The 18835-nt window shown below is 38.3% G+C and overlaps 1 protein-coding gene across 13 annotated transcripts in view; it reads right to left on the reverse strand.

Annotated features, from left to right (window-relative positions):
- Positions 1-18835, reverse strand: part of SOX6 (SRY-box transcription factor 6) — a 366958-nt gene that overhangs the window by 242518 nt on the left and 105605 nt on the right. The window contains exon 1 of one of the 13 annotated variants that reach the window (XM_062576043.1): positions 14853-15285. The exons of 11 other annotated variants lie outside the window; for them this stretch is intronic. The gene's annotated coding sequence lies outside the window, so the exon portion shown is untranslated. Of the gene's footprint in view, positions 1-14676; positions 14785-14852; positions 15286-18835 lie in introns of those variants that run through there. One more of the 13 variants, XM_062576049.1, reaches the window with a different exon arrangement.

The raw sequence follows: 18835 nt of genomic DNA on the forward strand, positions 1-18835 counted from the left end.
TTTAATATACTGTGGGATATGGCAGTTCGTGGTTTACTCTTAGTTCACCCAAAATAACGAGTATATGAATTAATCACACTATTAAGATGATAGTTTCCACTTCTAGCCTTTCACGGCCTGAAGCAATAAGGACAAAACGGAGCGATAAATATTGAGTTCTTCTAGTACTCTATGCTGCAACCTCCAAAAAACAGAGGGGCACTACACCTGGAGACCAAACAGCCCTTCCTGAACGGGCAAGAATACGCAGCAGAAACAGTGCTAAAATACCTGCATGAAGATACAGGCAGATAAGAGCTTCTACCCTTTGGTTAGGAAGCAATATGTGGCGAGTCCAGGGGCACTGGCAGAGGCCCAGGACGAAGGTATGGACACTCCGGGGCTGACAATCCCGCCAGGTTTATTAGTGGTAAGCTCCAGGAAATGTTCCACATAGCCTTCATAGTTTTCTGGCTTCAGACTTAAATGCATACACGCACACACTCACACCATCCCTTCTTAAGTTTCCTTTGAGGTTTCAACGTACTGCTATTTTGCCCACAGGAGCTGCTTTTCCCCACAGGCTCTGTGCTATACTCTTTACCACAATAGCCAGCTGCATATATTGGGGAAAATGCATTTTGCTACTGAGATATTCTCCTGAGACATGGTCCTCCAGAGACATGGAGAATATCAAGCAGTGGCCTCACTAAACGGTAAGATAAGGAGTTCATTAGTTATTCCCTGCTCTCACAGAAAGTACCACTTCCCAAGTCTAGTGAGTTACTTCTCGCCCTCTTTGAGGCCCACAGGTACATGTGCAATAAAATTAACAGGAGATTTCAGGTACCTTTGAATAAAGGGTGGGGAAGGGGAACAAATTCCGACAGGCGACTTTGTGCATCTCTGGAGAGGAAAGTGCTAGACCTGGGAACTCAGCCTAACAGCAAGAAGAAGACAAACCCTATGTGGAACTAGCTTTTATACCCATTTGAACACGTGTGTGTACATAGGTAGCTGTATCTACATATATATATGTTTGTGTGGGTCTGTGTGAGTGTATATATTCACATACAAAGCTCAGGTCTTAAGTAATGCACAGAGAATATGTGATACATTCTTAACTCACAGGGTTGTTGGTTTTTTTCCCATACCCTGTTGTCCAGATGTAAGCTGTGAAACACATCCAAGTTCCTTAGAAAGGGAAGTGTCGAGCCAGGCTGTTCAGGCTGAGCTGCTGCAGTTATCACTCCATTGAAAATGAACAACAAATTCAAGTAACAGAGACTGTGTTTGTTTCTGGATCTTTCTGGGTTTTCTTTCTCCAGCTCCCACCCCCACAGTCCCACCTCTCTCCCACCCTTCCCTGCTTACCATAAAGTTATGATGCCCTTTACTATAATAATGAATGGAATTCCCAGATTATTATTTTAGAGGCTTAACTGATTCTCAGTGTTTTCTATGCGCTTAGCACTTATACAAAGAGGCTTTTTAATATGTCTTTCAGCAAATACAGAAATAGGCTTGGAGTCACTATTCCTTTAATAGTTTCAACAGATAGCCACATTTATTTCTAAAGATTTCTTTTTCTTTTTCCTAATTACATTTTTGCATAGGGCTGCATGCAGTTTCAATACACACCCATCTACGTATCTGCAACCACTGCTAACAACTACAGTATCTCCATTTCTAAAGTCATTTTTTTTAAAAACATACGCAACCTGTACATTGCTCACTGTACAAAACTCCAAGTACATTTAAGAGCGAGCCTGTTGTGACCTCGCTTCCCTTTCAGTATGTTATTTATTTCCAGATAGTCTCAGCTAAGAGTCTACTAGTGCTGTCACTACGGCCAGTTTTACACTGGGTATTTTTCTCCACGCAGATGTGTAGCTATTTGCCTTTTCTTTACTTCTCTGTAAATGCCATACGGACAGAAATCATTGAGTAACCAGATCGTACATTTATTTTTATGATACATTATGCTGTTTGATGTCATGTTGACATCTAATTGATGCTGGTTTTGCTTTTTTTTTTTTTTTTTTTTTGTCTTTGTTTTGTTTCTTAGTTTCAATAAAAAGAGAATTTAAAAAAGGCTGCAAAGTGATGACTTAAGGCACTGACAGACATGAACATAGTATGCATCTCTCTTATGATGTGCTGCTGAGTAATTGGGTAAATTTCTAGCTATAGATAACATATAGAAAACCTCTGCATTTTTACTGTGTAGTGAAGTATTTGTGTAAGCCTAGCCTATAACCTCAAAACAACTTTTTTCTCTAGCAAGAAGTACATACAGAACATGTTTTCAATAAGGCTTAACCCATGATTTAAGAGCCAATAAGGAAGGATATTCCAAAAAGAAATAAGAAAGCAACAACCGAACTAAAATCCAACATACTGAAGACTAAATATGTTCCGTCAGCATAATAGTGTCTTATTGTACAGTAAGGAGTAGAAAGGGATGATTAATAGCAAAATGGTATGTATGTCAAAAGAAAAATAAATGCAATTTAGACAAAGTACACACTTATTAACCGAGAACATCATTTACAGTTACCCAGATGGGAGCAAGAGAAGGATGAAGCTAGCAGAGAATGTATTTCACAATGTGAAGTCACATTCATCTTGTTCTATTTCTTTTTTCTCCCACACTAAACCTGCAAAATACAAATACTGATGAAACCTTTGCTGGAATAAAACTAGCGCCTAAGTGCCTAGTGATTTCAGCAGACTCAGGATTTCACTCAAAGTCTGTTAAGGAGCAGCTTTTCTAGGCAGAATTCACAGCCACCGGACCACCAGAAGGGAATCGACACCCATTTCTCCCCAGGGTTCCTGCACTATACACACTGCCTGCAACAGCACTTGCAACGTCCTTTAAATGCAGCAGCCTCTTTAGTTTGGGGGCCCCACTTGTGCTCCCCTCTGGTCTGAAGGGCTAATAACAGCATCCCTATGTGCCCAGAGCACCTCCGGGTGCCTGTACCCCGTGCTAGTCATTAGGGGCACAGAGGGAGGCAAGGAAGGAGGGAGGGCAGGCCGCACTTTGGGAACACGCACGGTGCCAGGTTACACTCAGACTCGGTAGACGGCACATTAGCGTGTCTGACATGGCCTCAGGACATGCCCAGCACCTACCAGAGCACTTGCCGTGGAGACCAACTGAAAGACTGCAGAGAAAGGATTTCTGCTTACGATGTGCTATGAGAAGATTTTGGGAGCACCTCCTCTGTATTGGTCACAAGTGTCATATGAATGACCTGCTGTAAACTTAACATTTCAAGGCTTCTCACTCTGGAGCTGGAAGTATACAAATACGTTAGGAGATTATGTTACTTCCTGCAGGACTGCAGAGTTCCCTAGAGGGTCCTAGCAGTGCGCTGAGCCAGCCTGCTTGTGAAAACTGGTGGCTCACCTTCCGCAAAGCAATACAACTATAGCTAAACGTATCTATAACAGGGAAAAACACAAAAGAGAAAGAATATGACCAATTTATTCTGCATACAAGAAACATTTTACAGTACAGTTTCATAAAATACTGCCCACAATGCTCAAATGCCCCCACTCCCTCAAAAAAAAGGCAAAATAAATTTTGATCTGTAAGGACAGCAAGAAAGGTAAACTTTAAACCAAGAAGAGACTCCCAAACTCTCATCCTCAAAAGTCCTTCTTAACTACCCCTCTCAAAATTCCAGACTATCCTAAAAATGCCTTGATTACACCCTAGTCCACTCTATGAAACGATCTGTGGCAACTCTGGCACATTCTTTTTCTGCCATTTTCATTAGATGAATGAATCCTTCCACTTGCAAGGAAATTCTCAAAATCTCTGCATTATGGGGCTTTTATTGCCTGAATTCATTGAGTTTTTACTGTGTTCACAGTTTTAAATCTGAAAGCCAGGAATTACATATTTCATTCAAGACAAAACTGATAGTACACGCAAGTACAACAACTATATACACAAATTATATAAGTAATGTACATTATACCTATAAACGGAATCACATCAGAAACTTTCACTGGAATCAGCTGAGGTCCTCAATTCTTAAATAATCAACTTGGACAATTTCTCTTTTTCTAAACTCCTTTTAATTTTCTTGCCTGTTAAATCCAATTGCTACACATGTTGCTGTGCCTCTCAGATGTTCTTCAAGTCACATAGAAATGTACTCACCTAATTTAAACCACATTATCTTGACATAGTAAATTATATGGCAGTATGATCGAACAGCACAGAGACCTATGGCTTGCTCAAACAGCCTTCTACCTTAGGACTCCAATAATTTTTATCTCTGGTCATCAGTCACCTTCAGGATTTTATACATTTCAAAAATAGACATTTCTATGCCTTCTAACTGATCTTCAAGTTCACAGATACTAAAATCCAAACAGAAATGCTCCACTGTAATCCTAAAAGATGGCACAAAAAATCACCATAAAGAAAATGAATGAAGAGAAATGAGAGACCAAACTGGACATTCCCACTTCCTAAATCTGTGTGTGTGAAACAGCACCTCATCCCATCAATATGGCCTAGTAGTTCTTTCTACTAACAAAAGAGTAAGACATGAGGAGGTCAAAGAAATGCATAAGAATAAAAGTAGCAAAAGGAGAGAGAATCCTTCTAACCACACTATGGACAGTGTCAATATATGCAAATTAAGTTTTTTTTCCTCTAAACTCTCAGAGAAGTGAATTAATTATTGGTAGGATTATTATCACTCTAGCAATGTTATTATGCATTTGTTTCACTAACAATCCAATCTCCATAATTCTAGGAACTATGAAGTAAATTATTATTGTCATGCCCATGTGCATCTCAGTTACAGACAAACAACACCCTCACTAAAAAATATTTGAGTTTTTACAGAAGTTTTGAGGAGGTGATCTTCTGAAGTTAAGACTGTCATACTTTTAAGCAAATGTAGAATGACTTAAAATAAACATTGCAGGAGGGAGCTCATGCTCTAGGCTTCACCAAGCAATCAGCAAGGCATCTGACACGCTACAGAAAATCTGCAAAATCCAGCAAATAAATCATGTAACACCCATTCAGTATCCTACGAAGCACACAGTGGGGAGCTGACACATTATTAACTGACTGTAATTTTCACAAACTGTAACATACTAAGAGCTTTATGACATACATGTAGTGAAATATATATTTATATCTTATAAAAATATACATTTTTAAAGCACATTCATCAAGATACTTCAATTAAATCATGGGGTCACATTGTCTTCAAGTGAGTGGCATCAAAAACATTATTACAATAATTAGATCTGGGGAGCATCTCCTCCTCGTGTCTCCACAAGGAGCACCGAAGGGGAACTGCTCTGCTCTTTACCAACAAACCCACAAGCAGTATGATGGGTGCTGGGCGAACGCCACAGCACAAGGGGCCTCTTTTGAGGAACAGAGGAGAGACCCTCAGGACAAGTGATTACGAGGTGCTGCTCCTCCTGAATAGGAACTTTAAAATCATACTATATTTTACGTAAACTTGCTGAAATACTGTGCTCGCAGTGACAGAAAAACCACGAGGGGCAATGCAGGCTCCAAGGAAGCCCTAATGCCCAACAGAAGGATAGAACTGAAGATTATATGACGCAGACCTCAGCTTGCAACCACAGCATCTTTTCCTTTTGCATTTGGGAAGATTTATGTGACTTTACGGACCAGATACATACCTCACCTGCCTCTTTCAGACTAGCAAAAAGCAAATCTGTGAATGGCAAAACACTGGCTTTTGAAGCCTTACACCGTTCTTCCACACACCAGGAGAACTTGGGGTCCCAATGGCTGGTAGCAGAAAATGGCTCTTTACCAATTCTCATTACAGCCTGCCAACTGGTAGATAATCTTTTTGTACTGTACTTCATCTGATACTTTCACATTCAAAACCCTTTGCAGCACTCAGTAGTTTTTATTTAAATAAAAGTAGACAAGATTTAAAAAAAAAGTGGAAAATACAGGCTGGATGTGAAAGCTGAGAGCATTTTTCCCTCTATTGTCCATTATTCTTTAATGTATCATTCTCTTTCTGCATGTAGGCCAAAAAAATAAATCCAAAGTAAACACAAAAGGCAAATATCTTTTGAAGGCCAGGCAAATATTTGAAAAGCAAGAAAGAGATTCTGCTTTTATCTCTAGATCACCCTACAATTTAACGGTTAGTGGAGAGGGTTCCTTTCTCCTTTTCTTTCCTGGTTTTCTTTGTCTCTTTATTCCAAGGAATGCAGCAGGGGCAGGTCCACACTTCACGCTGGGATAACAAAGGTCGGACAATTACACCCGGCTCGCTACCCGCCGGCACCAAACTGGCACCGTGCGAGGGCCATTAGGTGATAAACCAAAGCAACAGAGATCTTGATCCCACAGGATTTTTAAACTATGAAAATTATGTGCCTGACCTGGCAGTCTGATGTATATAACTTATAAGTGAAGTACAGGTGTTCATTCAGAGCGGAATGGTTTTAATTAGGTTCCTCAAAATCAACGTAACACCACTCCACGGTCTAGAGAGAAGACTTGGCCCTTCAACTGCTTTAATAGTATCGCATAAACATAAACAAAAAAAATCTGCAAACTGAAATGATAATACATGACCAGTGAGCCCAAAACCATCCAGTAGAAAGAGTAAATGACTGTCTAAATGAGTGTACAGAACCGACTGGGAAAAGTTACTAGGTGGGAACAAAGCTGCTGCAAGCGAAACGGACCCCAAGCCTCTCGCCTCCCCGGCGCTAGTCAGGGCTCTCAGGCGCTCGGGAACACACCTCTTCAGGAGTTCAGTGGGTTGGTGCTCTCCTGGCAGGAGGAAAATTTTTCCAGTGATACCAGAAAAACAGCAGTTACGTCAGAAAGAGACTATCGGGTCCTAGCATTCAGAGCAGGACCATGGCACGTGGTTGGAAATACAGATGAATATATACCTCTGCCTCAGGTGCCTCTCCTATTTTATGAATAAATAAGCCTTTTTGGCTGCCCAGATCGTTATGGTGTAACACACTTCAGAAAAAGCAAACTGGAAATAAAAAACTTCCTTACAGTAGCAAGAAAAGCATGGGGAGTAAAAAAGAACAGAATACACTGACCAAAACACAAATGAGAGTCCAGAGCTGGGGCCTCATAATAAATTAACATTTAAGTCTTAGTCTCTGCATATAAGACAAAATAAAGGAAACATCTATACTTCACGTTAAATACCTCACCTTAATTACTTAGCAGGTGAGAGTGCAATTTCTAATATAAAAAAGGACAGCAATTGGTAGTTTGTACCAAAATACCTTTCTATAATAAGGTGTAAGCAGTGTAATCAATGGCCTACTTGAATCTCTCACAGTTATCCATACTCTTAGATATTCTCCTATAGAGCTAAAATTTTCTTACAATGGAATCTATGACATGTTCAGACTCTTCATTCCATGTTTCTGTAGTATATCTTATATTCACCAAAAGCCAAAGTTATGATACCGCATGTTGTAACATTTTTAATAGGTAATTTTCAACCCACAAATGTTCTTCTAAACACTAATTTAAAATATTGTGTAACAAAGGATTAAATTTCTCTAGATTTTCAACTATATTTCTCTGTAAAGTTATGGACTGATAGAGGATATTAAGGGGACATCTGTTATATGACTTTTTAAAAATGTATGAAGAAATATATTTCAGCAAAAAGGATATTTTTCAGATTCTAAACAAAAAGAAATGACTTCAGGGTTCATTACTTGTCCACTTCCATCAGTGATGTAGGAAAAGGTTTTATATAGGTACAAGCTGTAATGTACACATATTTTATTAACTCTTATTTGACAGAAAAGTGATAAACGCTGCTTCTAACTTGAGAGGTTTGATCCACCAAGTAGCAGTAATACCAGACAGCAGAATTAATACCTGCTTATATTTGTAAGAAACATAGATAAAATCTATAAAATCATAAAAAAGAACCCTCTAATTAAAAAAAAAAAAAATCTGATTAAGCACCTGAAAGCTCTTTGGTTAGGTTCAATTACAATTTTCAGAATATAACAGTGAATTAAAGGATTATGGTATCCCTCAGGAAAAGGCAGAACAAGCAATGAGAAGAGGAATTACCTTCCAAATTTGCAGATAAGTTAAGGGACATCAGCCAGCCATGGTGAGAGTTTATCAAGGAGATCATGAGCATGCTACTACTACAGATATTGCCAGGAAACTGGTTTACAATGCTTTTCTTTTTTTTTTTTTTTTTTTAATCCTTTTAAAAAGTCAACTTGACAAAGAATGATCTCTATAATCTTGAAAACCAGTTTTGTATATAGTTTGGGTAATAAGTGAATATGTACAATGCCCAATTCCTTATCTGCTTAAAATTAGAAATAGTATATTTCTTTATTCTAGAAGGTCATCTCTGAAAGTAGAATGGTATATAAACCAGTCAATATACACATATGCAAGAACGAAGTTTTGTGCCTAATAATAATATTATAGTAATATAGGCTATTATTATGCATATGTATATAAATGTCCCTTAGACAGATGATGTATATAGTCACATACACATATATGCAAATATACCCACTTATTTACATACACAGAAATATACAAAACTAAGAGACAAAACGCATGTCGCTAGGTATGTGTGTACACACACATAAATATATATACATAAAATCTGTAACCCATAAAGAAATACAGGCACATATATACCTGCTATGGAAAGAACCCACAAAGCTATCTGTTACTAATGAGGACTATAATAAATAGTTACTCTAGTAATTATTAGGCTATATAATGCATATCACATTGCAGGATGACAATCTTTGCTCACAGATTTTCCCAAGGAGGGATCACCTCCTACTCCAAGTCTAAAAACCACAGTGTAGGTTTACAAAGCTATAGATTTTTTAACAAAAATAAACATTGTTTTTTCTTTCAATTGCATATTGTGTGTTTCAGTCTCTCTAGACTTGGCTGGCATCAGTCAACCAATTTCATATGGTTTTAATAATTTATGAAGATATATTCAGATATATGGGCACATTTTTTTAAAATGAAACAGTTGCTGCGCTGCTGGAGGTGCAGAAGTAAAATCAGAACACCACCACTGATGAATTAAAATTCAACTAAGAATAAATGGTGTTTCAGTGGTACAGAGGAAATCTTACACAAGTAAACCATTCTTCCTATATATGCCTCTCTGCTGTTGAAAGTGTGCAGGCAAGTTTGTGTCTTAGACTTCTATGATCATCTGCCACCTAAGGTGTGTTGATTCTACCCTTAAAGGCTAGCAATGTGATAGTGCAAATAACATTCAGGAAAAGGCTCAGTAATTTATTTGCTGGCACCAATCCTCCTTTCTATTTTATTCCCTGAAAGCATTTGTTTTAGGAAAATGGAAAAATTACATTTTTCGTGCAACAGAGAAACTACTGATCCTAGCAGATAAAATAGTCACTTCTTATTCTCTCCACCTGTTTGCTATGAACAGCTAAAAGCAGACAGCAAAAGACAGAGGACATGACAACTCTGGCTTACATCTGGAGGATGTAAGAGAGAATAGCCCCAGTGAAGTCTCCACGCTAACTTCAGAATTATACCAGTGTAGCTCAAAGCAGAATCTGATCCTCCTCAAACCAAAACATTTTTAATATTAGCCACAAACAATACAGTACTGCTGTTACTGATTATTGCTTTGGTTGACTATCACATCAGTCCCAAAAGCCAGTTCTTCCTTTAATATAGAAAACCTAGGCATGTATACACCAAATACCCAGACCTGAATCCTGACAAACAAGGAGGCTTATTATGCACTGACTTATTCGCTTACGTTATTACTTACAATATTACTCATTCGCTTACAGCTCCTCTCCTAAGAGGAATTTAAAACAAAACGGTGTTTCTTTCCTGCAGGGTTTGATTTGGCCTTTGCATTAAACAACACTGTAGATTAGTAATCAGGTTTAACAGACAGTTTTCATGGGGTCACTAGCAGCTACTTTGTTTTCCCTCAAAACTGTGCAACTACAATGTGATGATAGTCTTAAACAGACTATAACTGAAGGGAAAAGCAGAAATAAGAAAAGTATCAACAACTTACTAAAAATGTTTTTTTCAAAGAAAAATGTAGTCTATTCTGAAGTCATAGACAAGAAAAATCTGGCATACGCACTAGTAAACCACACATAATACTTCAATAAATGCTAAATGCTTGCCTCAGTAAAGAAAAAAACACAGATTTATGTGATTTAGCTCACATTTTTCATGCAAAAATTGTAATCTGTGCTTATACCTATGGGTTTTTTAAATCTAAATTAATAGGAAAGTAAAGCAACCATCTTTAAGTTGAAATTAAACAAATAAGGTCACGATGAAAAGTCTGTTTTGAAAAAAAATGAGTGAACACAAACAGTTATGATTTTCCTACAGTTCTCACTGAGGTTTAAATAGATGATTCCCCCATTGTAAAGTGCTAGGAAGTTTGCACATACACATTAACTCTTAGATATAAGATAAACTCTCATATCCTGCCTAGGTTACTCATCCCTGTTCCGAGGTAGAGAGGCCAAAGTATGATCCTCTTCTCTCCTGAGGTCATTGAGAAGTAGCAGCATCTGCGTGCTACAGCTGCTGCTGAAGTACCCTGCTTTGGCCTTCTCCCGGCACGGTGGAGCTTGCTTCGTTTGACCAATTTAACCCACAGCACACTGACAATTCTCCATCTCATTCTCAACGCTGCTCCGTTTGCCTCCGGCACGGAACACCTGCAAATCACCAGCTCACCAGCCTGGTTAGTAAAACAGACCCGTCTGTGGGACAACAGTCGTTCTACTGTCCTTTGGCTCTCACAAACTCGTCTAGTACAGTTAGAGAAATTCATTTGTTCTTTTTTACTGCAATTAAAACATTTGTCTTAAAGGCTCCAGAATAACTAAGTATCTGCATAAATTCTGATTTGTATTATCTTTGGAAGAAATGCTATGATGAATGCCAACAGAGTCTCCTCTAGTGGCTATAAAAACACAAAGCCTGTACAGTGAAGACAGTCAGGGAATTACATTTTACAGTTCTCTGGATGTTACGTACTATAACCCACTGGTACCACAGAACTGTATACAGATGGTGAAAAATGATGCAGGTTTGATTGCTCCAGGATTTAGTAGCTGAAAATAAAATGATGTGCCTTCAAGAAATAATACACTATTTCACAAATAATAACTGCTGGAACATCTTTGATATAATAAAGAACACATGTAACTTCTATTTCTGATGGGGAAAAAAAAGGAATGAAAAAAAGTTTTCCTCTAACAGCACATAATTCAATTAATTCTTCAAGCTCTTCTTCCTTTGCAGCTGTTTAAAATATAATTATTGTCTGTAAGACAGTAAAAATACTGGTCCGAATGGCAAAAAGAAGTCTTAAAAGGCTTCTCTCTACATCATCAGAGAAGGAACAAGTGACAAGAAGCAATTCATTTTCTTCCAGAAGGAGAGTTCTAACTCTTCCATAGCCTCCCTTTAATGCCCTTGTTTAGATAGATGCCTACATGTGAAGCCCCAAACCTGTTCTTGTTTCATTCGTCACACAGCCTTGTACTTTTACCTCGGCCCTGGCCACCCTACGCTCTGTAAGGGCTCTGTAAAAGCCTGGAGTTCTTCATGACTTGAGAGCTTTTGGTAATGTAACAGCCTGCAGCATGGCTAAGCACCAGCTGCACCATATTTATCTACTTGTTTATGAAAGAGTTTCCTCCTCATTGTGTGGATAACTGACCTTAGCCATAGCTAATAGGACATCAGCTTCCTTGAACTACACAGCTTTACACTGAATCTTATAAAATACTTCAGTGTTATCCAGATAGCCTCACTGAGCTCCTAATGAACTGAAACACATTCTCTCTCCAGTACTGGCATCATGGACGAGGTGTGGTCCAGAGAGCTAGAAACCCTGGCCCGACATTCCCTTTGGCCATCTGTTTCTGCAGGCAGGTTCCTTGCCGGTTACCACTAGCTTTTTATAAAGTACAGAGTAAAGCAACTTGTAGATAATTATGCTCCACCTTACCCGCCCTCACCTCTTACTGCCTCGGCCACGCAGCGACAAGAATGCCTTGCTTGCCTGCTTGCTTGCTTGCGATAGGTAAGCTGCTTCAGCAAGCTCCCCAAAACTGCAGCTGTGCTTCAGGATGCATGGGCAGCTAGGCAGAGATCTCTGCAAATTGCTCTGGAATTTCATCACTTCTCAGCCTCAAGCCTTTAAACAGGCAGAGAGCTACACATTCTGCCTCAAATGAGAATGCAAGCATTTTACTTAACATGTAAACCCTGCTCAGGCAAACTAGTTCCACTAAATCAGATGATGTTCTTATCAATCTATTCCAGACATGTCAAACCAAGTCAAACTTATTTTTTCTTTTTTTTTCCTTTTTTTTTAATAGACTCTTAAGACACTACAACTGTCACAAAAGCAAAGATCATGTCAAGTTATTGGGGACTTTTTTCAGGGGTTGCACTATATGGTATCACTGAGCTTGAAGTGGGTCACTGGAATGGGCACAAAAGGACAGTTTCTGCTTGACATCTTCTGTTTCCAATTTGTTTAAGAATAATATTTTTATTATAGCCAAATTAACAGTTAACTCATACTGGCTTACAGTTGTGGAGTTATTTCAAGACTGTCTCTCTTTAGTTCTGATTTCTAAAAGGATGCATTTAGTGTTTGATCCTTTCAGATTCTGCCAATAAGCTGAAACTTAAATAGATGTTAAACTGATTATTGATTAAAGTCTGTCATTTTAACCAGTACAGCACTAAAGCTTAGATCACCATTACATATGCATACCAAGTGCAACAAATCCTGAGATAATACTTCCGAATCCAATCAATTTGCATTTGTGGGTTAGTACACACAAAAAAATACAAACCCTTTTAATCCTTTTGAATACGTATATGGCAAGCTGCATTTGGTTTTCCAGCAGAACAACGCTAGTTGTTCCTGATGATGTTCCAAGCAGAGCATTCCAAAGGGTCACTCGTGCAGGAAAACATTTGAGCTAAACTCACTTGCCAGCTCCTTCCTAATTTTAGGTTTAGTTTTCCCAGTCTGAAGCAAGCATTCTGCCCCAACACTAGTTAAAAGAGCATATCTAATTTAACTTTCATTTTTTCTGTAAACATGTGGAAAACTTTGTTTCTCTAATCAGTTTCTGACTCGCCAATCAGTTTCTTACTTTCCTCCTCTAATTACAATCTTGTTTTTTCTACATATATTATTTCTGTGTGATAATTTTTCAACACTGGTTTTGTTGCTCTTTTTATATCTCTCCGAGATCCTACTGCTCCAACTCAGGCAAAGCACCTTCCTCCTGACATCCCCGTTCTCTTCAACTGTGCTGGGATAAAATGCATCACAAGAAGTTCCTTGCCTCTGCCCGAACCCGAACGCTTAGCATAGCTTCCTAAACGCCACCGCCTGCTGCCCTGAGAGCTGCATCGCCAGCAAATGCTGGGATTTCAACTTCCTCTAACGTGAGGAGGAGCCACCTGTCAGAAAGCTGGCCGGCGGCTCGAAGAGGCCGAAGTCGCACCGACGACCAGGGGGCTGGCACGCAGGCACAGTCCCCCTTCCACTCTCCTGACCGGCTCCCCTCCCCTTCTCTCCGAATTTGCCTTGCCCCTAGGCCTTAGTTTAATCCCATTCTCAAAATCAAAAGGCTTCTTCCTACTTTGTATGCCTCATGAAAGGTTACCGCGTATAGCTGAATTGCTACAGGGGCTCAGCCTTCAGATTTGGGTGACTTTGAGTTTTTATCTGTATTCGGATTCTTGCATCACCACAGCCTTTGCATGTGGCTTTGAGGCTACTTCAGAGAAAGAGGCTGAAGTCTGGAGACAGCCAATTCTTACCCTGCTAGACAAGTATTGTAGTAACATTATATACATATTTAATGTTGTTCTACTAGCAAATCAGAAATCTTTCTTTTTTTTAAGAATACTACTAATATAATTAATAGCACATAATCTAATGAGTTAGAAAAAACCATTAAATGCTGTATGCAGGCATTCCAACTTCTACAGTGTTAGACTATTATTATTTAAAACATATCATACTCTCTCAGATACTGAACTTAATATTGAAGATTATATTGAAAAAATAATAGTGTTCGTCATACCTATCGAGTAATGTCAGCAGCGCAAATATAGCAGGGAAATTTCAAAGTTTTCTTGAGACCGAGCTACCAGTTTTTAGCAAAACTAGTAAAATTACACAAAGATTATTTCCAGTTGATCTAATGGTTTGGTCTGCATTTCTCTGGATAAACACAGCGGTACATTTTACCAAACATCCATTTCCTTCTATGCCTAGATCACAGATTTTGAAATCCCACAAAAAAATGTTTTTTAAATGAACACAAATGTACTCAAAATATTTTAAAGCAAACTTGAATAAATCATTCATACAGTGTGAATACTTCAGTCTAAAAATTCTGCGAATGAAAGAGCTCTGCAACATAAAAGTCACCATAAACTTCCACAATATGCTCAAGCAGAACTAAAGAAAAAATTACTTAATATATTAGCTTGCAACTGTAAAGGACTCTTCAGGTTTTGTAATCGGTTCTCAGACTCAAACACAGACTAGTAAAGAATCGTTAAGATGTTTCACAATTAAACACACTGCATAGCTAACACATATTTCCTCTTACCAGTGTGAAAGAGCTTTAATTTCTTTCATTCATTTGGAAAACAGAGGATCAACATACACTGTTTCATATGCTGATAGCTTACGTAATTCAACCAAGATTCCTTTTGAAATTAAGTTCTCCTAAAACAAAAAACAGAACGAAAAGGTTTTATTTCTCTGAGAAGATGTCTAGCTTACCTGACTTTGCCATTCCACACCGACGGGCTGAACAATATTATCAGCTCTTCAGGTACTAATTCTTGCTAACTGGAAGGATATTTTCTCTCTTGCTGGATTAATAATCAACTTTCCTGATAGTTCATTTGCAATTCTCTGCTGGTTAACCCTTTGTATGGCTCCCATTTTGAACTATGCAGCCTACCCTGTCCAGTTCATGTTAGCAGGAAAATAACAGACATGACAATTAAGAGCTAAAAAGAAAGCTGAAGAATAGATTGTTTTAAAAAACTGAATGCCTGTAACACCAAAAAGAAGAACTGGTTTCTCCTAAAGACTCGATTTACTAAACCTAAGATCCTGGTAAACCAAAGCATCAACAAACTGAAAGCTGGCAAGTCCCATGGCTCGTAGGACAGCACGCTCCCATGAAGCTACTGCTTGACCTCGCAGCTCCAGCGTACATGCAAGTATGACACACGCCTGCTGAGCTCTCAAAATAACATCGTTTATTATTTTAGTTTGCTGAGAAATTACCACAGCTATCAGTGTGTGCAAGGCCATCCATCTGTGTTGTCAGAAAGCAAGAGCAAGAGTGGCCAGGAGTAAAAATGAGATAAGAGAGGCCCAGAATAGCAAAAAAGGGGAGTTCAAGTAAGGTCAGAATAGTTTAAGATGGGATATGTAGTAATTACATGTAGTTTTATTTTTCAAAGATATCAGTAGCCAATTTTACTCACATTTTGCCAATTTTATAAGAATGCAACACAATTTGGCAGCTCCGTCATGAAATAAATAAAAAGAAAGTGCTTTAGAGGTCTAGCATAAGAAGGTGAAAAATTCTAGAAAACCCAATATGGTCGATCTTTGTTTTGAGGCTATAAGATGGACCATGGGGTGTATTTTGATTGTGGATGGAGAGACGAGGGAAAGAAGAAGAAAGCTGTTGCCTGGACGACTGAGGCATCACATTGCAAAAACAGAAAAGTCATAAAGAGAGGCTTTGCATTTTTTTCTTTTTCTTTTTTTTTTTCTCCTTTCTGAGAAATACCAGCTTAGGTTTTGGGATACTCTAGGAAAAATGTAAGAGATTACAATTCTTTTGACTAACAGAAAAGCTTTCCTTGATGAAAGTGTGCTGTAGCTATTTTAATAAATAATATTGAAGTGCTTTGGATTTTCCAGCAGATAAAGGGACAGAGTCTCCTTAAGTTATGGCATGGCACAGAAGAGACTTTTATCTATTTCCCCTTGCAAAAGAGCAGTCCTATAGCAAATCTGTTTTCACATGACTGTAGGTCTCTCTCTACTGTGGTACCTAATATAGTTTGCTGTAAACTTTCTATGATATGTGCTGTAGAATTTATGATAAAATGCTATAAAGTGTTGAAGCAAATTTATTTCATATTTATAGCTAATTTTATTCAGTGTGTGTTTGAAGGAAAACCTTTTAAGAACACCAATAATGTGAGAAAGCTACAACAACTAAATTTATTGTTGAGTATCACATCAGTGGTACTCCTGGGGGCTCCTCTTCATGGGAAGAAAGCTTAAACAACATTTTCTAACACATTGGATTGCTTCCCAGAGATGTGATGGCCTACAGAGGCAGTGCTGAACAAAGCAGGCTGCAATAGTAAGTCAGTAAACAGCCCCTTTCAGAGGATGGTCACAAATAAATGCAACTTTGTTTAATAAAGGCAAATTATAGTTATCTTGTGGCCTACAGAAGGTGCATTACCCCCCTCTCCTGTTTCACCTGGCTAAGCCGGTGGTATCTCTTCTATCACCTGAGTTTGTGGCTGGCCAGAAATAATAGGCCAGAACAATCCGCTGTTGTTTCCCGGACAATGACCTCTCGTGTCCTCGAGGCTCGCCACGGCCTTCCCTCTCTCCTGTCCTCCAACGGTCTCTCCTAACAACTAAAGCCACCCTCGGTAGGCTGAATTCCAGATTGTCATAAAAAAGCCCTGTCCTTTCAAAACAAAACCAATTTTTACACCAAGGTGGAGGAGAAACACAGGTCCATTGTTCCCGCACAGATGGAAGTTAGAGTTACTACGGCAACAGCTCTAATCCCCCTTTTTACTACCTTTTTCACATCATTGGCCTATCAAGTGTGCTACCTTTTAACTCATAAGCTCAAAAGCTGGTAGTCTAACTGACTGCCCTAATTAGCTACGATTTTCACAGTACAGACAACATGATGAGCTAATCGAAATTTGCAAAATAATGACGTACCTCCAGCAAATATTCCTCCTCCTGAGGCCCAGTCTTAGAATAACAATAATGAGACCATTATTAGAGGAGGGCATTAAAATGCTGCACTGCTGCTAAACAGAGAACTTAATTGTTCTGGTCTTGTCCATTGAATCAACAACCTATTGTTGTGGACTTGAAAAATAAAGGACTGGAGAATGGGTGCCATAATGATTGGTCTGTGCTGCCATACCAGCACTCTGTAGAATTGTTTTCCTTTTGAAACTCTTGATGGACTAGTAGTTTTGTTTAAAAGTAATATAAAAGGCAATTGTCTGGATAAAAAGTCCTATTTATTGAAATCTTTAGAAGCAGTTGCACGGATTTGTTCATGACCTCCAAGATAAAAACATAAGGACCATAATAATGCTATTTGTAGAGGCCACTGCTTGAAGTGACACTAGATAATGCTGTCCTGTCTAGCTACTGTAGAAGGAAGGAAGGCATTTCCTTTGCAGACAGAAATAATGACAGAAGGTCAAATAGTGGACAGATCCGATTCATCTGTTAAAAGAACGATGTTTTATTAAAAAAATATTAACAACTTTATATATTTGTTCATAACTTGGGGGATAGATCAAGCTGATAGAGGTACACATACGTCATCACAACACAGGACTTTTTTGTTTATGTTTGTTTTTTATGGATATTGAAAAGGACTGATCTTTTCTTCACCTTCTCTACAGAACTATGCCTTTAACTCTGTAGTGCGGAAATGGAATAATACACCTAGAGAGGTAGCGAGTCAACTGATGCAATTCATAACTTACTGTTAGCACAGGATATTCTGTTTATTTAAAACTGGAACTCGGAAGAAAAAGTATTTTATGTCTCTGGAATGTCTTTTGTTTTTTTACAAATGAAAAAGTGAAATGCCTCATTTGTAATTGCCACAAAATGTGGACGATAAACATGATCTTGAGGAAAAAAAATCCCCAAATCAAAAAACATAGTTTTATTGCATCTAATTATTATTGAATGATGGCATCCTGGATGCCTATCCCAGTTTTCACTGCCACAGAACAGTTGAGAACATGTAAGCAACACTAGATTTACACTTTGGAACAGAAATTAGAGTCATGTCTTACTGTATTTTTATAATTACCTCTCCCTATGCAGATTGCTACATATGAAGTGCACAAAAACAGGCTATGACTCTAGGCTAATATAAATGATAAGAAACATCAGAATTTGGGCTTGAAAGAGCACCCCAAAAATTGCTGTTTAGGTTACATTTTAATTTTTTCTTATTCTTATCGACATATTGTAAACCAAAAAGAGAAAAAAAAAGTTAAAAGGAACAAAAAGGGCAAAAACTTAAAGTTAAAGGTTAACCGACAAGGCATTTTCAGCAGTCCTCAGAACTGCTTGCATAACGTAAAGTTGCCTTGCGTGTACTCACACAACACATTTTCTTTAAACTCAGAATCTTTTCTTTTGTGAATTGAAAAATGCCTAATATAAAGAAGTATTAAATTGTAAATAAGACCTCTAGCTTCATTCAATCCATGCTTTGCTTCATTTATCTTCATCTTGTTAGGCTAAATTAATTAACAATCTCTGTGTTGCACACTTTCTCTTTTCATTACATCAAATAATGGCCTGGATATGGGAGAAAACCCTCACCACAGGGATCCTGAAACACTACCTTGAGGAAGAGTCTCTTACATATGCATTGCTTTAGCTATGTTAACCAGCTAGATGCTACAACATTTATTAAATGGATTCTTCGTTGCTCTAAAATA

The sequence above is a fragment of the Rhea pennata genome, chromosome 5, assembly GCF_028389875.1.
Source record: "Rhea pennata isolate bPtePen1 chromosome 5, bPtePen1.pri, whole genome shotgun sequence".
Classification (NCBI taxonomy): domain Eukaryota; kingdom Metazoa; phylum Chordata; class Aves; order Rheiformes; family Rheidae; genus Rhea; species Rhea pennata.